Source organism: Colobus angolensis, unplaced genomic scaffold, assembly GCF_000951035.1.
Source record: "Colobus angolensis palliatus isolate OR3802 unplaced genomic scaffold, Cang.pa_1.0 Scaffold639, whole genome shotgun sequence".
NCBI classification, from domain to species: Eukaryota; Metazoa; Chordata; class Mammalia; order Primates; family Cercopithecidae; genus Colobus; species Colobus angolensis.
The window spans coordinates 527,816-555,697 of NW_012120032.1; the positions used below are offsets into that span (position 1 = coordinate 527,816).

The 27,882-nt window shown below is 32.5% G+C and overlaps 1 protein-coding gene across 2 annotated transcripts in view; it reads left to right on the plus strand.

Annotated features, from left to right (window-relative positions):
* Nucleotides 1-27,882, plus strand: part of MGAT4C (MGAT4 family, member C) — an 883,869-nt gene that overhangs the window by 495,737 nt on the left and 360,250 nt on the right. Inside the window, exon 3 of one of the 2 annotated variants that reach the window (XM_011963952.1) lies at nucleotides 6,250-6,312. The gene's annotated coding sequence lies outside the window, so the exon portion shown is untranslated. Of the gene's footprint in view, nucleotides 1-6,232; nucleotides 6,313-27,882 lie in introns of those variants that run through there. The other variant, XM_011963955.1, reaches the window with a different exon arrangement.

Below are 27,882 nucleotides of genomic sequence, written 5' to 3' on the forward strand. Positions count from 1 at the left end.
AAAAAAAAAAAAAAAAAAAAAAAAAAAAAAAGGGATAAAAGCACATGAAGCAAAATGAACGCTTCTGTTATTTATAAAGGCTAATCTAGAGATTGTAACATATTAGTTGACAAGAACTTCAGAATTAAACCAAATTTATCTACTCAGTTATTAATATATTCAGTGTTCAAATGGGGACAAGAGTCTTTACAGGAAATAGAGCAGAGGAGAAGCTGCAATATGTAGAGAAAGGCTTTGTCCCCAGAAGATTTTAAAAATTAAAACCAAAGTGCTGTTCTATGTACCGTAGCCTAGAAGAAACATCAGAAAAGAGCTGACAATCTAAGATTTGAAAAAGATTAAACAGAGAAGGGAAAAAGGCCAAAGTTTGGCATGTTTGAGGAAAAGAAAAACTATTGTGGCAAGAGTATCTTGGATACTAAAATTTGCTCTGTGTGTCTTTGTGTGTGCATGTGTAGGTGTGTGAGTATATGCTGTAGGACAGAATATTAATCAGAGAGGCTAAGATAAATAGTTTCAATTGTAAATTTTTGTATAAATATGTAAGTGTACAGAAGTCTCTCAGAATGTTGCTGATCTCAGATCTGTGGTAAGAAAACATATATTTATATATATTTAATACAAAGACATTTAGAAGATTGAGTGATCAAATTTGCTTGGAATAATAAAGGAAAAACATGTATCTTTATGCATTTTCATTTGAAGTAGACCTTTTAAGGAGACAAATATTCTTTTCATTCTTTAAAATCTATCCGAAATATCATATCCTAGTTGAAGTTACTCTGATATCATTGTCTTTGTGCTTTCTACCTTGTTGAAATAGTTTATTCTACTATTGCCCACAGCTCTTCATCTGATTCTTTACTATCTTCTTAGATAATAGTAGACCTATATGAGCATTGCCTGATCTTAAAACCACTCTATTCTGGCACTTTTTGCATAGGAGTTAAATGCACAGGCTCTGGAGGCAGACACTCTGGTTTGGATATATGTCCCTTCATTTGCTATGTAACTTGAACAGATTGTTTAACCTCTTTGTGCTCCAATTTTCTCATCTGTACAATAGGGATAACAATAACACCTGCTTAATAGGGTTTTTTTCAGCATTAAATTATATAATGCATGTTATCAGCAAAAAGCAGCATCTGACAGATAAATGTGCTCAAATAAAAAATAGCTCTTTCTCTCTCTCTCTTTTTTTTTTGAGATGGACTCTCACTCTGTCACCCAACCTGGAGCACAATGGTGCTATCTCAGCTCACTGCAACCTCTGCCACCCGGGTTCAAGTGATTCTCATGCCTCAGCCTCCTGAGTAGCTGGGACTACAGGTGTGTGCTACCAAGCCTGGCTAATTTTTGTATTTTTGTAGAGATGGGGTTTCACCATGTGGGCCAGGCTGGTCTCAAACTCCTGAACTCAAGTGATCCAGCTACCTGCACCTCCCAAAGTGGTGAGATTAAAGGTGTCAGCCACTGAAACTGCCTTTGCAAAATTATGACTGACAAAGGGAAGGGGATCTAACCTAACCGACTCCAACTTTCTACTAACCTCCAGGCTGTCCTTGTTCATTACTGGGCATAGGCTGAACTAACTTTGGGAGGAATTTATAGTTTATAATTTAAAACAAAGACAATAACAACTCTTTCCCAAAATAAACCTCCTTCTTACCGCAGAACTCGACGGCCTTTGTAAGACTAAGAAATTAGCCAGCCTGTCTCTACTAAAACAAAACAAAACAAAACAAAACAAAAAACTAGCCAGGCATGGTGGCGGGTGCTTGTAGTCCCAGCTACTCGGGAGGCTGAGGCAGGAGAATGGCAAAAATCTGGGAGGCGGAGCTTGCAGTGAGCTGAGATCCGGCCACTGCACTCCAGCCTGGACGACAGAGCGAGACTCCGTCTCAAAAAAAAAAAAAAAAAGAAATTAGCCAGAAGATTAGAAATTATGGCTTAGGAGTCACACAGCTATAAGATTCTGACCCTCCCTAAACTGCTCCCAAGATCAGTGCTTGAGATATTTGGCAGACCTTGCACTTAATGGATCAGCTGGGACCACCCAGATTGTTAAACTGGCCCATGTGATCTTGTAGCCCCCACCCAGGAACTGACTCAGCATGAAGAGATAGCTTTGACTCCCTTTGATTTCATCTCTGACCAATCAGCACTCCCAGTTTGCTGGCTTACCCCCACCCACTAAGTTGTCCTTAAAAACTTGGCTCCCTGAATGTTCAGGGGGACTGATTTGAGTAATAATAAAACTCTAGTATCCCTCACAGTGGGCTCTGCATGAATTACTCTTTCTTTATTGCAATTGCCCTGTCTTGGTAAATCAGCTCTGTCTAGGCTGCAGGCAAGGTGAATCCATTGGGCGGTTATAACATGGTCCTGAAAGCTCTTTCTCTTATGACTGTTGCTATATTATATTTTGAAGATGTCATCCACTCGATTGATTGACTCGATTAAACAACTCTCTTATAAAACATATGAACTGATTCCTAAAAAGACTTCTACAATATAGTTCATCATCCAAAGATACTTTTATAAGTAGAAGGCTCTGCTATTAATAATTACATGGAGACAACAGTTAAAAAGCAGAAGTACATTGATCCTATTATTAGGCCATTCTATTATAAACCCATCATTTCAGTACATATCGACTTTTAGTTAATGTATCTGCAAATATTTACTCAAAGTTTTAGCTTCTACTACCTGTTCCCGCACCACTGTTGTATCTTGTCTGAATTACAGCATTCACTTCCCAAGGTTTTTTTTTTTTTTTTTTTTTTGAGGCACGATTTCATTCCTGTTGCCCAGACTGGAGCACAATGGCACTATCTCAGTTCACTGCAATCTCCACTGTCTCCTAGACTCAAATGATTCTCCTGCCTTAGCCTCTCAAGTAGGTGGGACTACCACAACTGGCTAATTTTTACATTTTTGTGGAGGCAGGGTTTCACCATATTGCCCAGGATGGTCTTGAACTCCTAGGCTCAAGCAATCCACCTTCCTCGGACTCTCAAAGTGCTAGGATTACAGACATGAGCCACCATGCCCAGCCACTTCCCAACTTTAAAAACATCAGAATTTTATTTCAAAAATGTAAATTAGATAGTACATTTCCATTTTAAAAACACTCCCACAATTTCTGTTTTCTTCAGACACTTCATAACTCCCAAGACATGGTATATAGTATGTGTACTTCATTGTCAGTATCACTGATTGGTTTCTATTATCATCACCACATCATCATCATCATCGATCATTTTCTGTGTACCAAGACTTACATTAATATTTTAGGTACAATTCCCTTTAATCCACATAAAACTTCAAGTATTATCCTTATGTATGAAATGAAAAAGCTGAAGTTTAGAGAGGTTAGACAACTTGCCTAGTGCTACACAACTTATGAGAGAGAGAGTCAAATTTCAAAACCTGTTACTCTGACACCAAAGCCCTTGACAGTGAATATTAAGTTATATTGTCTTGCTCATTAATCTATTGATTAAAATAAAACTGAACTCGTATAAAAATATTTTTTAAAAAAGTGCCTTCCCTATCTTTCTCTTATTTTGTTTTAGCCTCATTTCCTGACACCCCTCCCATTTCACTGAATACACTGTAGTCATTCTGATTTTTCTTGTCTTCATACTGCAATGTTCGTCTTCTTTCTAGGTTTTCATATGTGCTGGGTGTCCTCCTGGAGTGTTTTCCCTACCGCAAATTGCCAGGATAGTACCATGAAGTGACTAGCTTTGATGATATTTCTTCTATTATGGTTTTTATTCTCTGTTCCTCTTTTATCAGGCACCTCCCTTCTGTTTTCCCAGACACTCTCCTTTAAATATCAAATTATTTGTCTCAGTCTTCCACTGGATTGTAGGTATTATCACGGCATACAGTGTCTAACTTGTAAGTAGTGAATTACCAGAGTGCCTGCTGGCACATAATAGACACCTGAGAATGTGAAAGAAAAATTACACTTAGAGTTAAACAGGTAAGGAAGATTTATAAGATTCGTAGCGTATTCAAGATTTATTACAAAGAAGGAGAAATATTGAACTGAACTCTACTGAAACACAAGGTGGTAGAATTGTTCAGAGCTTAGATGAACTAGTGGAAAGTATAATTGTCTCTCTGTAGCTGCAGGTTCCTCATCCATGGGATTCAACCAACTGTGAATCAAAAATACTTGGAAAACAAAAAAAAGTAACAATACAACAATAAAAATAATACAAATTTAAAAAAAGACAATACAGGATAGCAACTATTTACATAACACTTACATTGTATTAAGCAATCTATGCCAGGGAGGTGGTAAAGTCCAGGCATTGGAAAGTGGTTGACTCAAGGGTTGGTAAGAATTTATCAACATCAGTATAGGTTTACAAAAGGAAGGTTTTATTAGAAAGAAAGAACACTGCAGAAGAGTGCAGTGGGAAGCTTCAGCAAGAGAGGAGTGAGCACGCCACAGCGGCTTTTTCTTTAGAAGTATTTATGGACCTTAAAGTGGGAGGTTAAGGGTATTTTGGACCATGTTAGCCATGTAGGTCATGATAAATGATTACATTTGTAGACATTTTGGTGCCTTAATGTCAGCAAGGGCTGCACAATGAGTTTTGATAGGCATGTAATCCAGAGATGTATAGAAATTCTAGTTACTATATGTTTTTTGCAAAGAAACCTAGATGTGGCCTTTAAATAATAGTATAATTACTTCTGAATTCCTCAGATAAAGAGTTTTGCCTTTGGATGGTCACCAGGTAATTTTGACTCTCCTCAATCTAGATATGATTTTTAAGGGACTTGAGCATCTACAAATTTTGCTATCTGTGAGGTTCCTGGAACCAACCCCAAGAAACCACTCTACCAGAGGATATTAGTGAGGAGATTTGCCAATGTTATTAGGCCATCTGTGTTTGCTAATATTGCTCATCTAAGTTAGGCTTATATTCTCCCATAGAGACTGGGGGATCAGGTCATTATTTTTTTATGTTTACATTTCAAAGGGATGTATCCCCAGATCCTAAAGAAAGACTTTACTGGGTTGTAAAACTAGCAAGGTGCAGAGACAAGATTTACATCTCAAAGAGATAGAAAAATAATACAATAACAAGTGTTGCAAAATAAATGCTCTAAGAAAAAAGAGATTAGGGGCCTAGAGTCAGAAAGAAACCTATCTATAGTTCAGTCAAGCAGAGGGAATGTTAAGGGCCTCCTGGTCTAGATCTATATTTGTTGAGTTAATGGATAGTTAACCAGAAAATTCAAAAACATTCCATAATACAGTATAAAACTCTTGACATGTAATAATGGAAAAACTATTGTGACTATGCATTTATATAATTTAAATAAACTGGGGAATAATGCATAGGATTTAAAATTTTAAATATTCAAATGAATTTTTCTGAATAGATTTTTACATTTTTCTAACTCATAAAAAATAAAATAACATTATTATAATATGGAGGTTCACAGGTAGAGTTTAATGTTTTAATTGAACATCTTAGTTCTGCATTTGCTAAAACTTCTAAGAAATTACTGATGACTTTGAAGTACACCGCAAATCAAGTAACACTATAACATAGTAGCTAGATAGACCAGAAATAATAATTTTTATTGCCTACTAACCGAAGTTCTTTCATATTTTGAATGGTGTTTAATGTTGTTTAAATTATTGTGGCTATAAAGAAAAAAATCCAATCTAATTAAACCTGTGTAATTTCAAAGAAGGTAAATTTAGTAGCTATATTTACATCCCATAAAGTGTCATTGGATATGGTATTGGTAATATTTTCAAAGCATTTTGCTTTTATTTCTTACACATTTAGGGTATTGTGAACCACCTCATGTATAGGACAACAGATTATTTAGCTAAATTGATCATATTGTACATTCTCTAAATTATATGGCTTATTTCTTTTTCTTTCCAGCATCATCCATGTCTCTCCCAATTCCAGATGCCCAGCCATTTTGCATGTTTATGAAGCTTAATCTCAGACTTGAATTTCATTAACTGACCACAGCCTTAGTTAAGTTTTTACAGTAATGAGTTCATTGGGCTGAAATTTTGCAAAGATATTGGGGGAGAGAGAGGGGTAAACATCATCTACATTTGAAAAGACCGAATTTACAAATCAGTACTCTTTAATGCAATTTTTTTCCCCTTGACTAACTGGGAGTTTATTTGCATGCATTCTAAGTGACACTGGAATGAGAAACTAAGATTTTTGTCATTTTAATTTAACACAGACTCACCCTGGAAGCACAGCCCTGATTCTGCGTGAGAAAGGCTATCTCTACAGAAACTAAAACGTGAGTCCTGTTGATTTGTGTTACTGAATTTTACTATGTTATATAACTACCATGGTGATATGATATGGCATTTTTAAGATATATAATGAGATAGTCTTGATTAAGTGCAATTTCTGCATTTTTATAAGGAATATGGAAAGTGAGAATTGATATGTTTGTTTTATTGTTTAGTTTAAAAGAATAATAGATACTTAACTCTGAAGAAGATAATGTATTTGTGCTGTTAGCTGATATTCAGTTTAAGGCATATGGTTTTCTAAGGTTTTGATATTCCAATGTATTTATGTTTGATAAAGTGTGTAAATAAGATCCCTCACAAATAAACATTTTCCATGCCTTTTTTTAACGTAATTTTAACATCTCTGTGACTAATATGCCTAAATACTTAGGACATATATTTATTATCTCAGTTTTTCTCTTGGATTTTCCAAATGGAATAAGCTGTCAGTTAATGATGAAGCTTAGTGCACTTTTCTTTGCTCTGTCATCGATCTGTCTTTTGGCTACTTGCTAATGGTGGCCACCTCTTCTCACTGTTTGGCCTCTGATAAATTGTCTTTGATAGCCTGATGTTTTGTTCTTGAACCCTGCCATGGCTATGACTCTGGGATAGCAGAACTGTCAAAAATAAAAGTAAAAGAGCAAGAGGCACAGAGCCTGTGAAAGTTAGAGAAGACATAAGGCCTGATAATTGAGAGAGATGGGTAAATGATTAATTTTCAACTGGAAGATAGTTTTCACTTTATACCATTTGCTGTCACAGTACCTGAAATAATAAGGGGGAAGTTTTTCCCCAATAATGCCAGTGGGGGCTGTTTGCTTTGTGAAAATCTGCCAAGGAAACATGCCATGTGGCTTTATCTTTGAAAGTGAGGGTGAAACAAGCTTGCCTGGCTGCAGATAAGTGACTTAGAAGGAATCCTGTTCAGGTGTACCTGTCATTAATTTATCAGGAGGCTTTGTGATTCATACATACTACTCTGTGTGCGATAGAGCATTAAATTGGTTTCCTCTGGGAGCAGGTCACATTCAGGGATCGTAAGACTCATGCTATTGGATGATGTATGCTTGATTCATATAGCCTTTTTCTGCTGGTAACTTGAACATATGTTAGATGATCCCTTGAAACATTTGAATAGCAAAAGGATTCACAAAAACTTGACTATCACTTAATATGCAAGTGTTTGTAACAAAAAAAATGTTAATCAACCTGTCCTCTTTTAGCACAGTCATTTATTCTGATAATTAAGTAGTTATAGATATGTTTCAATTTAATGACCTAGATCTTGATGAATGCACTTTCATGACTCCTTTATTTATTTAAACAAAAGGATATTCACTTAAGCTCATTAATTTATACTGAAAAAATGCAGAACTGCTTTGAAGCAAGTCTCACCAAACCAACAAACAAACAAAAACCTTTAAAAAATAAAGATTTTTCCCAATTGCGATATGGCTTTTTACTGTGGAAATTTTACTTGATTACTTCATATATGTTGAAAGACAATGGCATGCCTTGTAAAATGAGATAGATATTGGTTTGAATTTGAGAGGAATATAAAAGGAAAATATGTTTGTTTTTTTGTGTTTAGATTGTCTTGAGTGACTTGAGAGATTTGGGACTTCTTTTTTTTTTTGAGAAATACTTGGCAAATACTAAAAAAAGTCCTTTCTTCATTTTATTATTTTCATGATGGACTGCGTAAAACTAAAACCTAATATCTTTCCTTGAGTTTTAAGTATGCTTCATTTTGTGAAAATTAAGCCAATAAATGGCAAAGTGGCAGTTAAATTAAAGCAATCAGTAAAATCTTTCTAAAGTATTTTTAGCATGCCATGACAAAAGTCTTTACTGTGGGTAAATGAGCAACATAAACTGATTTTTTTTCTATTTTTTTAATTTAAAATTGTTCATTATATTCTGTATTGCAATCCAAAACAAATGCGATCATTTCATGAAGTAGCAAAGAAGACTTTTTTCAAGTGGATACAAATGATGACTTTGTGCTGCATTTACATGATATAATCTTTTAATTTTGTCCCAGTTGTTTAAATATAGAACATTCAACGTAAACAAGAATTTTCTTATTGATGAATTAAAGCATAATTAAGGCATTACTGTAGGGAACCTATTAGACCTTTCATGCATAATTCACCATAATTAAATGAGATATTCTTCACATCTCCCAATCCTTAAATTAAGACTGTGACCTTAAAATCTTGTAAGGCTTTCTAATAAACAGGAGGGTGAAATCAATATTTTTAATAAAATTATTTTAGAACTTCAAAATCTTCTGGTTAACATCTCTCTGAAGGAAAAAAAGGCAAAGAAAGAAAACTAGTTCATAAAATATGAAAAAAATACTATTATACCATCTGCAAGGTACATATACTTAGGCATATTTCTGCCCTGCTCTTTCCATCCTAAAATTTTGTTTTCTATACAGCATAAAAAATCCATACACTTTTATTTTTTATGTCTTTACAAATACCATTATAAATATACAACCTATTAGGTTGTATTTGCTAGAGACATTTAAAAGATTTCACAAACATTTTGCTGCTCAGATTGTAGTGGTACTTGTAAATAGTTCTCTCTATCTTTCGTAAATTTTCCTCTGCTCTACATGTTACATTAGGTAGTCAGGCAGACATGAGCAAGGCAGGAGAGGCCCCTCCCCACCAACCACCAGGAATGCCAGGCGATGATCAGGTTATGATCAGGCAGTTGTTAAACTGTCTCTCTAAAAGAATTATTGGTCGCAGCCCATGCCAGGGAAAAGCAGTCTCCCAATAGATAGAAACACCAGAAACTGATGATCAGCAGCTTCACAATAAGATCTCAGAAGTTGAGTAAACGTGCTCAAGCATGCACACTAAGAGGCAGAATGGTATAGTTTAACAGGTATATGACCTTCCTCTAGGAATACTCAACTGGGAAGGAAAAAATGCCTCAAGTCATTAAGGAGCAAAATGGTGGAGTTTAAACATTCAACTTGGAAGGGAAAAATGCCACAATTGTACATGCATATAACTTCAGTAAACACACTGTTCATGCAACCCCTCCCAAGTGCTGGCAAGCCACTGTGCATGCAGACAACCCACCCCAAGGGAAGAATCAAGGGAGAAGGGATGCAACCACTTGGACGCATGCCAGTGTACAAAACGGCAAATCAAAGCTCAGACGACGCACTTGAATCTCTCAAGTTGCCTGCTTGGTCCTCTTCGAAGTGTACTCTACTTCCTTTCATTGCTTACCTTCCTTCTCTATAACTTTTAATGAACTTTCACCCCTGCTCTAAAACTTGCCTTGGCCTCTCACTCTGCCTTTTGCCCCTAGGTCGAATTCTTTCTTCTAAGAAGACCAGAGCTGAGGTTGCCCCAGACCCACATGGATTCACCACTGCTAATATATATATACATATATAGGGATATTAATTGCTATATGATAGCTCCCTGTTTCTCAGACTCTACTGAAGTAATTTGAAGATCTCTTTGGAAAGGCCTTTTCTAACATTTCAATCTAGCCATTATCTCTCATAGAATTCTTCCACTTCATGACACTTGCCATAATTATTAAGTATTTAAAAATATATGTGTTTATTGTTTATTTGTATATCTCTCCCATAATACTTAAATGCTATATACAGTGCCTAGCATAGTGCCTGGAATATAATAAGTAATCAAAATATTTTGTTGACTGAATGAATCAGATAATGAATGAAAACCAGATAATTCTTTTTTTCTTTTTTTTTTTTGAGACGGAGTCTCGCTGTGTCGCCGGGGCTGGAGTGCAGTGGCCGGATCTCAGCTCATTGCAAGCTCCGCCTCCCGGGTTCACGCCATTCTCCTGCCTCAGCCTCCCGAGTAGCTGGGACTACAGGCGCCCGCCACCTCGCCCGGCTAGTTTTTTGTATTTTTTAGTAGAGACGGGGTTTCACCATGTTAGCCAGGATAGTCTCGATCTCCTGACCTCGTGATCCGCCAGTCTCGGCCTCCCAAAGTGCTGGGATTACAGGCTTGAGCCACCGCGCCCGGCCGAAAACCAGATAATTTTATAAATAAGACTATCACACAGATCCAAAAGTTATATAATCACAGGTTTATTTAACAAAATATTTACAGATAGACTTTGTAAATAGAGAATTTAGTAAGCATCATACCTCAGTAGACAACAAAAGCTACTAAAAACTTATTAGATATTAAATTCCATATATATGCCAATATATTTTTCTCATTGGTCTCAAGATTTCTGGCTGGCACTGCTTGACAGATTAACAAAAGTATAACAAATTTATTTATCCAGAGTTTTACATGACATAGGAGGCTTCAGCAATAAAGACCCAGAGAAATGATGAAAAATGTATTTTTATCCATGGGTTGGAATGAAGAATGGGCAGTTATGTAAAAGAATAATTTGACAAAAATGGTATGTACTAGTGGCAATAAACTGGGGAGTAACTTGGCAAGGCCTGTTTGTTCAGATTCTTTTTGGCCTCTCTGTGTAACATTCCTATCCTATAGATATGAGTAAGTGCATATCAACATTAGGGTCCTCAAAAGAGGGGACAGGAGAAGGTCAGAGAGATTTTTCAGCTTCTATGGTTTTCTTAATTTCCTTCAGGTTAAAATACTCAGTCTACAATAATTCTATATTTGGAGGTAACATTTCCTGTGTCCTATCACAGGGAATACATAACTAGTATTATCTAGGATAAATTATGAAAATTTCTGTGGATATCTTTTGAAACAGTTTAAAGAAACACACAACCACTTATTATTAAAAGCATCCATTCATTTATTTTACAAGTATTTGTTGAGGGTTAACTACGTATGAAACTGTGCAGAGATCTGCAGGTGATTTACCATTGTAAATTTTTAACTCTAACACCATTGAAATGATACATAGTAGGGAAATTTAATATACACTTAAAAATGCAGTGGAGCTTTAACTATAAAGTGAAAGTTTAAAATGTCAATATTCATTAAGAGGTATTAAGCATTACTTAATATGAGAGTATATTATAAAGTTTATAGTAACAAAAATAATGAGACTTCATTTTCAGCTGAGGGAAGCAGCAAAAGTACATTGCTGATGTTGATTTGAACCTAAGTTTTGAAGAAAACTGAGGGATTCTCGGCATAGGAAATGCAATCAGGAAAGATATGAAGAAGGTGTTTAGTAAGAATTAGTTGCTTATTTTGGCAGCCATGTCAACTAAATGTAGAAGGGTAGAAAATATTATGTTTGACAGCTGCTATGGATAAAAGTTACATATTAAAGTAGATTAGGACAAGATTGTGGAAGATTAATACTAGCTTAAGGCGTTTGGATTGTGCTGGTATGTAACTATGTCCGCTGAACCATCTCTCATCTTAGAAGCATAGAAAGTAAATCCTAAAGTGCTGGGATTACAAGCATGAGCCACCAAGCCCAGCCAAATTTTCCCATTATTTTTGTTGCTTTGGAGCAAGTTTTGGAATGAGGTTATGTAACTCTAACAATTGTGTTCATTTTCAAGATTATTTTTACTATTCTAGATCTTGTTTTATTTAATTTAACTGTATTTATTTATTTATTTATTGAGATGGAGTCTTGCTCTGTTGCCCAGACTGGAGTGCAATGGCATGATCTCAGCTCACTGCAATCTCTGCCTCCTGGGTTCAAGTGATTCTCCTGCCTCAGCCTCCCAAGCAGCTGAGATTACAGGCACCCACAACCACCCTCAGCTAATTTTTATATTTTTAGTAGAGATGGAGTTTCACCATGTTGGCCAGGCTAGGTCTTGAACTCCTGACCTCATGATATGCCCACCTTGGCTTCCCAAACTGCTGAGATTACAGGTGTGAGCCACTATGCCTGGCCCTTTCTATTTTATTTTAAAGTTAGCTTATGAGTTTCTTTAAGTTCTTATAACATTTTGATTAAAATTGCATTAAAGCTAACAAATCAAAGATAAGATGTTGAGAAACATCAAGTCTTCTCATTTGTGAAGATGATATGCCTCTTCTTTAATTTGTCTTATATTATTTCTCATTGAAGCAATTTGTAGTCTTCATAATGTGAATCTCACAAATTTTGATGTAATCTCATTTTTTTCTATTTTTGTTTGTGTTACCTGTGATTGTGGAGGTTTTATCCATGAAATCACTGCCAGGCCTAATGTCAAGAAGCTTTTCCCTATGTTTTCTTTTAGGAGGTTTACAGTTCTAGCTTTTACATTTAAGTCTTTAATTCATTTGGAGTTGGCTTCTATGGATTTTATAAAATGACAGTCTATTTTATTTCTTTTAATGTGGATATCCAATTTTCCCAGAATTATTTGTTGAAAAGACTATTTTTTTCCCCATTATGTATTCTCGGCATTGTTGCCAAATGATTGACTATACATGCATGCGTTTATTTTTAAGCTGTCTATTTTATTCTGTTTGTCTGTATGTCTGTTTTTATGCCAGTGCTATGTTGTTTTAAATAATTTAGTTTAGTAATGTTTTGAAATCAGAAATTTTGATGCTTCCAACATTGTTCTTGCTCAAAATGGCCTTGGCTATTTGGTATATTTGTGGTTCCATACACATTTTAAAATTATTTTCATATTTCAATTAAAATTATCACAGAAGTCTTGATAGGGATTACATTGGATCTACAGATTATTTTAGGTACTATGGGCATTTTCACACTATTAATTATTTCCATCCAAGAACATGAGATACCATTCCATTTATTTGTGTAATCAGCTGCTTCCTTCACCAATGTTTGACAGTTTTCAATGGTTAAGTCTTTCACCTCCATGGTTAAAGGTATTCCTAAGTGTTTTACTCTTTTTGTTGCTGTAATAAATGTGATTATTTTCTTGATTTACTTTTGGGTGGTTTGATATTTGTCTATAGCCATGAAATTAATTTTTGATGTTTAAAAACTTTAAAAATGTTTTAATTTAATTTCATGGCTATAGACAAATAATAGCTTTACTGAATTTGTTTATTAATAATGAAGCAATATTAATTCAGTTTTACTGAATTTGTTTATTAATTTTAACATGTTTGGATGTTTTCTGCAAATAATTGTCATCTACAAAAATAAATTTTATGGTTTCCTTACAATCTTGCTGTTTCTTATTTCTTCATCTTTTCTAATTGGCTCTGTGTAGGACTTCTAGTACTACCATAAATAGAAGTGGTGAGACTAAGCATCCTTACCTAGTTACAAATACTAGAAAATTTGTTTCTGCCTTCTACCACTGAGTACAACGGTAATTGTGTGCTTTTCACATACAACCTTTACTTTCGGAGGTAAATATCTTTTATGCCTAATTTGTTGAGAGTTTTTAGCATGAAAGGGTGTTGAATATTATCAGATGCTATCTTGTTAGCTATTGAGGTGATCATCTGATTTTAACTTTCCTTTTCTTTGTGTGATAAAGTTAATTGATTTTCTTATGTTGAACCATCCTTGTGTCCCAGATATAAAGCCCCCTTAAGCTCGGGATGTGATCCTTTTAATATGCTCTTAAATTCAGCTTGCTAATATGTTGCTTAGGATTTTGGCATCCAATTCATCAGAAATGTGAATTGAAATTTTGCCTCTGTTTCATCTGTATATTGAATTGAATTTTTGCATTCATTTAATTGGGTATACCGCCCTATATTTTTCTTTAAGAGTCTTTTTATAGCCCTGGTATCAGGCTGATGCTGGCTTCGTAAAATCATTTAGGAAGTCTTTCCTCTTTCTATTTCTTGAAAGAGATGAAGAATTATTGTTATTAATTTTTCTCTACATTTTTAGAAGAATTAACTTGTGAAGCCATCTAGTCCCAGGCTTTTGTTGTTGTTGTTATTGTTGGGAGACTTTTAATTAAAGATTAAGTCTCCTTATTTGTTATCCATCTGTTCAGGCTTCCTCATTCTTTCTGATTCCATCTTGGTAGGTTGTAGGTTTCTAGGAATTCATCCATTCTTTGTTGTCCAACTTATTGGCACATAGATATTCATAATAGTTCCTTATGATTATTTAAAAAAATTGTCATCAGTTATAATACCTCATTTTTCATTTCTGACTTTATTTACTTGAGTCTTCTCTCTTTTTTCTTAGTTAAGGTAATGGTTTGTGAGTTTTGTCAACTTTTCTAAACTAGTAACTCTTAGTTTCAAGTTTTTTCTATTGTTTTTCTATTTTATTTTATTTTATTTTTTATGATTTTTTATTTTTATTTTTTATTTTATTTTTATTTTTTATGATGTCCTAATATTTATTATTTCTTTCCTTCTGCCAAATTTGGGCTTAGTATGTCCTTTTTAAGTTTCTTGACATGTAATATTAGACTGTTTATTTGAGATCTTTCTTTTTTTCTTAATGTAGATCTTTATCACTAAAAACTTCCTCCTGAGTACTACTTTACTGCATCCCATAAGATTTGGTATGCTATATTTTCGTTGTCATTTGTCTCAGAATTTTTTTTTTCCTTTTTGATTTCTTATTTGACCCAGTGGTTGTTCAATAATGTGTTATTTAATTTCCATGTATATGAGTTTTACCATTTTCTTTCTGTTATTGATTTCTAGTTTCATTTTATTGTGGTTGGAATAGACACTTGAAATATTTTCAATCTTCTTAATTTTTTTAAGCCTTTCTTTGTGACCTAGCATTTGATCTATCATGGGGAATGTTCTTTGTGTGCTTGAGAAGAATGTGTATTCTGTTGCTGTTGGATAGAATGTTCAGTTTTACAAGATAAAAAAATGATACACATTTAAAGGAGAGAGTTTAAGACTTGAGTAAATAATTAAAATCCATGGATAGGAATTTACAGCTAATAAGCACATTGGTGTTCAATGGGCCACTTTATACATGAAAAAATTATGTGAAAATCTGACTGTCCCAAAATACAAATATTGTTAAGGTCTAGAATATCAAGGTTCTTTGCTGAACAAACTACTGATACTCATGAATAAGGTTCTGTGAATATATCTACAACTTAAGTAACTGGAAGTATTAAAAATATAATGATGATGGAAAAAGATAAATGATCATCATCATAATATCCTTAACCAAGTGCCTCATCTCCATTATTTTTCTCAGCTATAAAAATGCTCATATTCACAATGGGAAATGAAATCTTTCTTTGTGTTTTCTTCTAGCTTGGAAAAAAAGGTATGATTTCAATTTGAGTGGCACTGTTCTATGAATAGGATATTTTCAAGAGTAAATGACTGTTTACTTGTATAATGGAAAAGTGAGAAGAGAATAGCTTGAGTAAATACAATTCATGCTAAAACTAATACCAAAATATCCTTTAGAGAGAATAGACTTACTTCTATGGTTACATAGACAGAAGAAAATACAACTGTTTGTCCATGTCCTTGCATGTGTACTCCCAATGTAGATACAACTATTTTGAATGCCTTACAGTATGATTCTTGTACCATTTAGTTATTTTAAAAGTACGTGTCAAAATCTCTATTCTATTAATTGTTTAAATGGGACCAATGAAGGGTTAATCATGAACACATAGATAATGAAATACCCATGACAATTTCTTGGAAGAAAACAATTATGTTCAAATTCTATTCTTAGCAGTGCACCAGGAAGGTGGCAATTAAAACACTGTTAATACCTTCAAAAATATGAACTCTTAGCCATTTTGTTTTGTTTGATTTTATAAATAAATCACAGAAGCAAAACACTTAGCACCTAGGTGGAAATATACTTTTACTTTCTGAAAACCAAGACGTTTAAAACAATTCTACTTGCTGCGAATTCCTTTGGTTGATTGTTTTTTCCATAATAATACATTTAAGGAACTGAAATATGCCCACTGGTATAGAAAGTCATATGACTTTATTAAAAAGCTTTGACAAAATCCTAACCTGAGTATCTTAATGAAAAGTCAAGAATTGACTCATGCCCCCAGTGTTTTTTCTAACACAATATTATATCTTAATATCAGGTCCACAGAAGATAAAACAGAGTATTTTTGGCATTGGTTTTTCATGTTTATTTCATGAGTTGCATAATTTTAGGTTTCTTGCATATTGAGTACATATATTATCAATAAAAATATTTTTAAAAACCTATAAGAAGAGTAGTATAGTATATAATATATATTTGTATAGTGTATAGTATAGCATATATTAGTATAGTATATATTATATGTAATGTATATAATATATACTATATAGTTATTTGAGGAGAGTATAATACATAATATGTACTATACTAATATATAATACTTATATATTAATATATAATATATGATACAATAATTGTATAATATAATATATTATACAAACTTAATATATACTAATATTATACATATATTTAAGAAGAGTATAATATATACTATGCTAATATTTGTAGAGTGCATATTATATATACTAACATTAGTATATATACTATACTAATATTTAAGAATACAATATATAATATATACTATACTAATAGTAAATAAATATTAGTATACTTTGCTAATAATACTATACTAATATATACTAGTAGTGTGTATTACATATTATACTCTTCTTCAATAAACCTACAATTTATAGATTTGTCATACTGTTTGGAAGTCAAGTAGTAAATTCCTCCATTTAAATCTTGTTTACCCTTCTATTGTCAATTTGTAGTGCTATTCAGTAAAGATATTTTTAACTTTATAAAGTTAGGAATAGGCGACTTATTCTTTCAAGGAAGTATCACAATTTTTATTTCTTCTTGACTTTTATTCTGAGCCTTAAATATGCTAAATGAACACTTTGAGGCTTCTCTCATTGTCGTTCTCTCACTCGCACAGAATTTCACATGAATTGCCATTATATTTAGCTGAAATAGTATCTTTACATTCTCCATCCCTCTTTTACCACTTAGTTCCTATTTCTGTAATGAGTCAGCTTAGGTATTAGGTATTAGTCTTTTCTGAAAGACTTCTCCGAACTACAGAGCCATACTCAAACTCCCCTACTTTTAACTGTAGCAACTTTAAATTTTTCTCCAACATAAAAATATTAACCTATAGAAAATGCCAGTTTATATGCAGTTTATATGTCTATTTTCTGCAAAAGATTGTATGTTCAATAAAGAGTATAATTAGAACTTGGCACATAGTAGATGCTTTTAAACTTCTGTTAAAAATGAATAAAATGAATTCATTTATATATCTTGAATATCTTGAATCTCACTGTAGCAATTTTGACTCATTACATTTCGTTGTATTTCTTTGACTGAAAAAGTCATAGGATCTTATCGATACATTAAACATTTAAAAAGTTAAATTTAAGGTAAACGTGACACATTGAACACTTACATCTACTTTCCATCCTTGAACTCCAATAAAATGACCCTGGAGAGTATTTTGTTTTCATTTCAAGACACAAACTGTCAAAATGGGTAGTTGGAGGTCAAGAACAATGCAACAGCATTTTGCTAGCTGGGAAATTTCTGGACTAGAGGTAAACAATAAACGGTTGAAAAAAAGTAAACCTTAAGCTGTCAGTGAGGAAAGATAAGAAATAGTATCATTGATCCCATGCTATGGAATTCCTCAAAGTCTCAAGAATTTGCAGCAAAGGTACCTTTTGTGCAGGTTATAAAAGATGGAGTAGGGTGGAGAAAACAAACAGATTCACTGAAAACCAAGAACTCCTGTCAGTTCTCTGCATATTCAATTTTTTTGTAGGTGGAATTTCCTTCTTGGTAACAATATCATTTTGTATCTTTAAATATATTAACCAGAGTTTTAGTTTTGAAATTTTATTTTCTTTTTGTCTCAATTTTCTCCAATTTGTTTCCACTTAAACAAATTTGATTTATATAATTTCAATTCCACTACAGTAAATGTCATGTTCTTGGTTTGCATTAACAAGCAAACTCATAAATCACAAGTTTTCAAACAACACCAGGTTTACCCAGCTTTAAGAAAGTGTACAAACCAAACAATAGTTAGCAGGGTGGTGACTAGACTGAAGCAAGTGAGGCACTCACTTTGAGTGAAAGTTTGAGTATGCGTCAATCAACTCAGCAATCCAAATAAATACTATTTTAATATAATGCAATGAAAATAAAAAATTAAAAAATTCAAAGTTAACAAAATAAATTTTAAAACAAACACAAGATAAATGTTACTGATTTTTCCTTTTGCTTCAGCTCCAATATGGCTTATCACAGGACTGCAATATAGTGCTGGGGGATAAATGAGGGCACTTCCTGGGAAATAAAGTAAAAAGACAGATAAATGAAAAATAGGATAATAAGATAATGGTAAAAGCATATTTTGCAGTTTTTTTTTTTTTTTTTTTGCATTCGTGCTTACATGGCTATTATCTTGAGTACATACATAATTATAAAGATATGGTTCTAGTCATTTGAGCAAAAAGTTTTAGAAAGGGTGGATGAGCCATCTGACCAGTGTTCTGCTATTTGAAGTAGTCATATAAAAGGCTTCCTGACTTCAAAATACAAATTGCCAATTGTCTGAATCATCCTTCTTAACTAGCTTAGTGTCTTATTTTTGTTATTATTGCTTAAAGAGTGGAGTAAGACTCCTTTAAAGTGACTTTTGTTAGTTAAAATATTTTGCCTTTAGTTATTTATTAACTGCTTTCATTTTTGATTGTTCACATTTTTTTGTATGAAATAGAAAATGGTACAATGCACACTTTGACAAATATAAAAGCTCAAGTGGTTTTCTTGATTTTATGAGTGATTAGATACATTTGTTTTACAAACACAAAATTTCCCTTTTGTGACATAAAATATGATCCACATGTATTTAGAATCTAAACTAGTTATTTACTCTTCAATAATTTCATCTACCTTTTCTGGAATAAAAATGTTACCATTTTATTAAAAAGCTTAGTAGATTTAAGTGCTTATAATCCTTTATTTTAATTCATTTTTTTCTTTTTTCACCTTTACTGAGGTATAATCGATAAACAAAATTGTACACATTAATGGTGTACACTGTGATGTTTTGATATAGGTATACATTGTGAAATGAACAACACAATCAAGCTAATTAACATATAAATCACCTTACATAATTACTGTGTGTGTGTGTGTGATGAGAATACTGCTGATCTACCCTCTTAGCAAATTTTAAGTGTACACTACATTATTAACTACAATCACCAAGCTGTACATTAGATCTCATTTTTTTCTTCAGTTGAGTGATGGGGTAAAAAATAAAACAAATATTTGTTGACTTCTTAATATAAAAATATATTTATTTTATCTCACGTAATCTCCAACAATATTATGTAAAATAAAATATTATTCTTATGCTAAATAATAGGCAAGCTCAGTTCAGTAATATAATTTGCTCACGGTTACATAGTTAGCAGAGTCAAGATGGTCTTTTTAACTTCAAAGCCCATGCAATGTTAACCACGCCATTTTGACATGAAGAATGTAACAGTAATAAAATAAAAAATGACTGTATAGGTAGCCCTGTGTCAAGTATTATTACTATTTTTTTCTTTTTGGAGACAGGGTCTCTCAGTCTGTTGCCCAGGCAAGAGTGCAGTGGCATGATCACCGCTCTTTGTAGCCTCGACCTCCTGGGCTCAAGTGATCCTCCCTCTTCAGCCTCTCGGGTAGCTGAGACAGGCTGCACCAGCAGACCAGGCTAATTTTTTTATTTTTTGTAGAGATAGGGCTTTGCCATGTTGCCCAGGCTGGTCTCAAACTCCTGGGCTTAAGCAATCCACCTGCCTCAGCCTCCCAAGGTGCAGGGATTACAGGGGTGAGCCACTGTGCCCAGCCTCAGGCACTATTTTTATTGTTTTAATGCTACATCTCTTTTACCCACTTTACGGATAATAAGCTATAGAGATCTTTGGATTTGCTCATGCACAGAACAAAGTAGTCAAGTCAGAATTGAACTGTAATCCTTTTTTATTGCAAAATTAGAAATGTGCCAATATAATATTGTACACTTATTTGTGAATTGGGGTAAGGTGTTGTTTTGTTTTTCACTCTACATAGTGTAGCTCTACTAAGTTCTAAATAAATTATTAATTTTTTGATATGCTGCTGGAATATACAATGATTAATGAGAACTTAATGTGGAAAAATCTGGAAAAGTATCAATACATGTTTACATGGAGGACAATCCTCAGTATTAGTAGTTACTATGAATTAATTTATATCAAGAGACAATCCAATCTAAAAAAAAAAAAAAGGTCTGTACTTTAATGTCTACTTACTGCAAATAACATGCATAGAATTGATCTAGTAGCTTCAAATTGTTGTTCATCCCTGTGTGAAGCATAGGTGAACAATGCAACATTTATATTAAAACAATTGACTGATTCTTAACATCTAACATAGGTCAAAAAAAATGACATTTATTTTATAGCAAGTAGCAGAATAGCTGAAATAATTTGTAAATGCTCATCTAAAACCGAACATGTCATTTTAACACTGCAAGATTCAATAATAATCGTTAGGAAGTGGTTATTTGGGAAAATCAAACAATTGTCATTAGGTTTCTAAGACTGTTATCCAAGTAATTCTATTAAGCCACATCTCTTGAGAATGATACAAACCAAATAAACATTCCAACATAAATCTGGGGCAGAGAGCAAATGCTTCTGGAAAAGAAATATTGATTGTTTCTCTAATTTGCTTTGCACAAGCAGAAGAAAAAAAAACTCGTATTTCTCTGCGGATTAGTTGTCAAAGCATCTATATCCTCATTGCTTTACCTGCTAATACAAAATTATAATATTCTAAATAGTACAATTACCAATTACTGTTATAATTTCCCTCTAGAATTTACACTTTAAAAAGTGGCACATATGAAATATGCTCTAATTACTCCTGGATTTAAATCACATGTTTAGCAATAAAATCTACTATTAAATTCAACTAAAAGCAATAGTAAATATATCAAAATCAAACAAAATAAAATAAAATTAATGTAGAATATGTTTAATCAATAAGTAACCAAAATGCACAAAAATAATTAAAGGAATATAAGATTATGGAAGTTATGCACACAAAACATGAAATAAAACCAAGCTCATTTGTGGTCCCCAATACAACATAATACGTATTTGCTTTTTATAAGGATGCATTAAACAGTGCTATCTACCACTCTTTTGCCACCCATAGATAACTAAAACAAAGGGGCAATATATAACCATAGAAGAAACTGCTATTGTTTTTAACTATGGAGATTTTACTTACTAGTTAAGATAAATTACTTTGTGACAGTATACTTAATTTACATTGCTTAATTTAATTAAAAATAAAGAAATTCTGCTTCTGGTAATCAATTTAAAGAAAATAAAACAACTAAATGAAGTTTCATTTTTACTTCCAGTTTTCTTTTGATTCGTAATGGCTTATATAAGAATACATAGTCCATATGAAAATACAATATTTTGTCATCTGATTTCAACATTTTATAAACTTGAATAACTCATGGGAATAGAAGAATATTGCTTCATTAAGGCTAGTGGCAAAGATTTAGTAGCTTTAGATAGTTCTTGATTTTAAATGTCAAATTGCTATGACAGGAATTGTTGGAAGCATCAACAATTTTATTGGAAAATGTTTCAATGAGAAGGTATGAAGCATAAATCTATAATGTTATTTTAAAACAATTTGTATTAGTAAATATAAAAAATAAGATATATTTTATATTTAGTCTATTTTTGTATATGTATGTATTTACTATGGTAGTTACGTTGCTTTGCTCCTCCGAATTTCCGTTAATTATTTGAAACAGAACACCTATGAGATTTCGATATTGTATTTTCCTTAAATTATATAACTGTATTATCATCTTTTTACATACTTGGTGTTTTTCTTTGCCTTCTGCATATTGAAAAATATCTTACTTTACGATCCTAAATAACTATTGTGGTTCTTTTCATATTACCATCCCTTTAATATTATTTTAGGAAATAAAGATGAAATATATTAAAACTTTACCATATTAACCACTGATACAAAAAGCAAGTTGAATATTAAAATGCAGGTGATTATAATAATTTACTCTGATTTCATGTAACTTTAGAGAGATTCATGTGATACTAACTAAACACTAAATTTGTATAGAAAACTTGAATAATATATGTATTTATTTAGAGTTGCAATGAGAAATATAAAAATTATATATATATAATTTTTGCCAGCAGCAGTATATCACTAAAGAGCATTGTATAGTTAACATAAAAAAAAAAAAAAATTTCCAAGAGAATATTTCTGTGGGTTTTGTGAAATCTTTCAAATTCCTCTCAACTTATATTCTCTATCAAACCTCATGTGTTGCAGTTTTACAATAGGATTTTAAACATGGATTGAAAGCCAGTAAAAATGAGCAACGCTTGTGATGAGTTTATAAACATCTTAATAATTATTTGAATAATGAATGAAATACAAAATTAACTCCTCCTCATTTCCTGCAATAAACTTGACAATGTATACAGAAACTGAAGCAAGTATTACTATAAATTTAAAACTGATATTTTCACAATCCAAATCTAAAGTACCTTGTCTCATGTTAGTATAATTTTGCAATCTAAAAATGTATGCTTTATGATTCATATATGAACACATTATTGGACTTGTAAAAATGCTAGAAAGTAATATTTAGGGAAAATAGTTTGTATTTTCAAGTCAAAGCAACTAAATTGGCCTTCCCATTGACCATTTTCAATGAATTAAGAACAATGACAGCTCTACCAGCAGATGCCTTAAATAAAAAAAATTAAGAAATCTCTATATTCATTTTTTTCTAAACAATAAATTACTATAATATTGGATTCATTCTTTTAGAAAAATAAGGAAAGGAACAAAGCTGTTAAGATTATAAGTGTAAAAAAGTAATAGTAACCAAAGTTAGTTCAATAGCTAAACCAATGGTTTAGAATGAAACATGTAAGCAGCTCTCTGATTTTTAAACAAGTAAAACTTGATGACGTTTTTAAAAAAGAATATAGTGGTATTTGAATAAATATATTTTCTAATGGCCATTTTCAGCATTTTAAAAGCAGTTAGCTTGTATTGTTTTCAATGGCATGTCTTAATTTTCTCATTAGCTCTTAAAATTAAAACAATAAATAAACCCCAAACGATAAAAATACTTCCTGAAACTCAGTAGATCTATTTTATGTCATAACATATCTCAAATTAAATCAAAATAAAGAGATAGAAATACAAGGATGTGGATGCTACACTTTAGCAGACAAGTTAAATCAAAATATTTGCTAATGTAACTGAAGTGGTCTTTTATCTAAAGAATTCTCACATCATGTCTTTTTTCTCTTGTCAAGTTTTTAAAATAATTTTTCACATGTAGATTTTAGAGCATATTGGGCAATAAATTTGAAAGTTTGAAAAATTGATACGTTAAGATCCTTAATTTTAAAAAGGTATAGTGACTTTAAAGATGTATAAAGATGGTTTTAAGATTTATCTAGTTTTTTCTATCTATTAAAATATTTCCATACATCTTTAAAATATGAAATTAGAAGCTTTTTTAGGGTACTTTTTTCATTTTTTCCTAGCTTAATTGTTTAAGATCAAGAATGGGATTAAATAGTACAAATTATATAGTTGGTAGATTTTGATCCATTAAGAAAAATGATGTGGTAACGATTAGAGCTGGATAAAAAAGTAAGTTGCTACTTTATGATGTCATTTAGTTTCTCATTTTCAGAAAGAAAAGGCTTTGTCACCACTCAAGGTTATTAGTAAGGGATTCATGCCTAGGGTTTAATGACAGATAAGACATAACCCAATTTTAAAACTGTGTGGGTTTTCTTGAGAGGCTATAGAAAATCATGATTTTGGGAATTATACAGATCATAATGTAAATCCCAACCCTGCCACTGACCAGCAGTGAGACTTTGACCATGCTACTTAACCTATTGAAGCCTCATTTTCTACCTGTAAATTTGGGATAAAAGTGATTTTCTATAGTACATTTATGATGGTGAAATGAGACACTGTTTTAAAAGCATTTGGCATAATGTTTGGTACATGGCAAATTCTCAATAAATTTTAATTCTCATAATTATTATTATTATTACTACTATTACTATTTTTACCATGAAAAATATTTTGTTAATAAACTAACAATATTAAAAGAAAATGCCCCTCTTTGGTAATCTAGATCACCTTTATGCAGAACATCTTTTTATGTAGTTTCACTCAAGGAGCTGAAAGAAAGATAACACCTTCCCTACTGGGAATTACAATCAAAAGATTAAATTATTTCATCATTCCTTTGGGCTACTGGCTGTTGGGTTTAAACATACAAACCTTTGTAAAAGATGAATTAAGCCATTATAAGATATCAATATATATATATTTTTTTTCTCAGACAGGATTATCAGATTAGTTTCCTTCACCAAACTGAGAGTAAAAAAAGAAATACAAAAGAAGTGGATTTAGAGGTAGATGTGATGAAGGAGATCTTGTAGCATCAGGAAGTATGGGCTGGGTCAGAGGCTCCCAGGGCAGAAATGCAGATGTCAGTCTGTCCTTCCTTGAAGTTTACAGTATTCCAAAGGAAAAACAATAAGAACCACGGAACAGTTTCTCTGTAAAACTGAATTCACTCAATACATCATGAATTTATTTTCTTACTAATTTATGACAATTAAAATTTCATTTCTTCTTTTCAAATTATAATGAATTTTTTAAAAATTTTTCATTTATTGAATCCTAAAATATTGGGCACTTTGGGAGAGGTAATAATGCAGCCTGTTTCAACTTTCAGATACTTGATGTGAAAAGGGGGGAATGCAAGATGCTAATACAGTGTTTCCTAGGTAACTTGAAAAGAAACTTTTCATTTTTCAGGAAGCCAGCATTCATTCATTCCTCACTTAAAAAAAAATAACCAACATTTTAAGTGTTAGGAATTCAGCAGAAAATGAGACAACATCCCTAGTGTCATTCCACTTGCTTTTTAATGGAAGAGAAAAATGCAAACAAGCATTACTGTTCTTGACAGAAATAAATGCTAAGTGGTATAAAACTGGGATATGAGTGACTGGGTAGATCATTTTATACAGGAGTCAATAAATGCACCAATAAATATGGTAAGGTATTTAAACTTAGATCTGAATTACCTGAAGGAATTATTCACTGCCTCTTTGATGGACTATGTGGAAATGGGATGGGTTGCTGGGGTGACATGAGAGAGATTTCTTATGCATGTATGTGGAACATCAATACATCTAAAGAAGCAGTCTGGGATCACATCATGAAGAGCCTTATATTTCATGCTAAATGTGTTAAATCTTTAGAATTTTATCCTAAAAGCAATGGGAAGAGATTATGAAATTATGCATGATTTGGTGCATAGAGGAAATAGGAAGTCATCTAGGAGCCTCTTGTAATAAGTTATTCCTTCATAGACATGATCATGGGCTTCAGTAGGAGTAGAAAGGAGTACGTAGTTATCTGTGGTTTGTCAGAAAACATGTTCTCACAGGAAATGTTTTACCTGAGTCTTGTAGGAGGGTAGTTAGGTGTTTGTCACATCTTGAGAAATAGAGCTTGGGTGATAGACGTTGAAATCCCTGGCAAAATAAGAAGAATGGGGAAAAGCATAGACTTTAAAAACATGTCTTGATCACTAATACTTAATGACTGAGGTATAAGACCATATAGGTAAAAGTCAAAGATAAAACTGGAAGGCTCACCTCTTGAAAGTGATAAAGAACAGCAGCCTAAAAACCATTAATAACAAACCTGGGATCATCCTAAATAATTAAACAGTGAAAGTTTGTGCCACTTAAAGATGTGCCATTAGGATGGTTGGGTGAATACTGAGAGGGGATGCATTTTACTTTACATATAATATGATAAATATAATATAATATAATATAATATAATATAAACAACATCATACAACATAGTATAATACAGTCAGGACTTTTTTGTTGGTGACTTAGATCTGGAAGCCAACTATACAGTAAGTTTAAGGTACAAAAAATATTCACCCTACAAGAAAAGACATAATATTTTAAGGAAAAGCCATATACTTTATTTATGTGGTCTAGAATTGGGCTCAATATGAGGAAGGCTGTTCCAATTCCAACAATTGTTGTGAAGAGTGAAGTGGGCTGACAGGTGCCAGCACCAACACTTCCAGAGGGCTGGCTTGCATTTTGGACATTGCCAGACATCAGGGAGCAGTGATGTGTCACCTAGCTCCGTGATGGCTGCTCCTTCAGGCATAGACAGTACTGCTTAGTATTAATGTTTCAGTTCTGTGAGGAGTGTTGGAAAGAAATTTCAGGCTCAAAAGAAATAGTAACATTCATCTGGTTCTTTCAGGTGTGAATTCAAACTGAATATGAAAAATGACAAAAAAACTTCATAAAATAGATTACATATTTTATATTACCCAAAGAAAATTAAACCAAATAAATCTCTCCTCACAGGACCAATTTCTACTTTATAATTTGTTTATGTACTTCTAGCTTCTTTTTCCTTTGATTTATCTGAGAGGTTTTCATCAAAATTATCTTCCATGAAAATGTAATATGAGGCCTTATTTTGCCTTAAGTTAAATTTGTTGCTTTATTTCTAAAAGCTGAATTATTTTAACATAAGATAAATATGGAGAAAGTAAAGGATAACTATGAGATTTCTTATTGCAAAAACTCAGTTAAAATATCATATTTAAAAAATAACTTGAGTTTGTCATCTAGTAGCATTTCTTTGAAAATTCTTCTACTAAAGGCATGTTAGACCATAGAACCTCAAATATAATGTCTCTTATATGCATGAAATTTTCCTTAAATATCTTATTAATTCACTTTTTTACAAAGTGGTTTATTCCAGTGTTATTCATTAGAAAACCTTCTGTATTTTTAGCCAAAGTTGCTTCATACTCCACACTCAAACTTCTCAGACTAAATATCCTAACTTCTCAAAAGAGTAGAGGTTTGCTTTGTTACCTACATACAGTATGCACAAAGTCAGAACTACCATCCTAGTCATACATCCTTCCCACTCGCAATCTCACACTCAAAAGAACACACTACTTCTTTAAACCTGTGTATTTTTATATTTTTTCTGACACGTTTAAATGTCTCAATAATGTGTTACTATTGTTGAATCTAATTTATTTACCAGTTTTTAGAGAATACCTGCCTTTCTCTTACCAGAAATTTATACACATCCCAGACATGTATATCCCTATTTTTAATCCAAACCTGCATTTCTTATTTCTTCAACTAATGATATTATTTTTTGGCTTTCCTCTTTAAAATTATATCTCCTATCTTCCTTCACCTCTCTCTTCCCTTCTAACACACAACCTCTGTCATCTGTAGTAACGTTTTTGCTTTTTTTTTTTTATTATATTCAGGTATTCTTCTGAAACTATACTGTCTTCCATCTTTTGTGAATAGATTGACTATAAAAGTTGAAAGTATATAATATTAGCCTTATGTAAATTTGTTCAAATAGAGCCAATTACTATTTTATTTTTCTTCTTGTAAATTTATGTTTTTCTAAAGCTTCCTTCTTTCCTTCCTTCCTTCTTTCCTTCCTTCCTTCCTTCCTTCCTTCCTTCCTTCCTTCCTTCCTTCCTTCCTTCCTTCCTT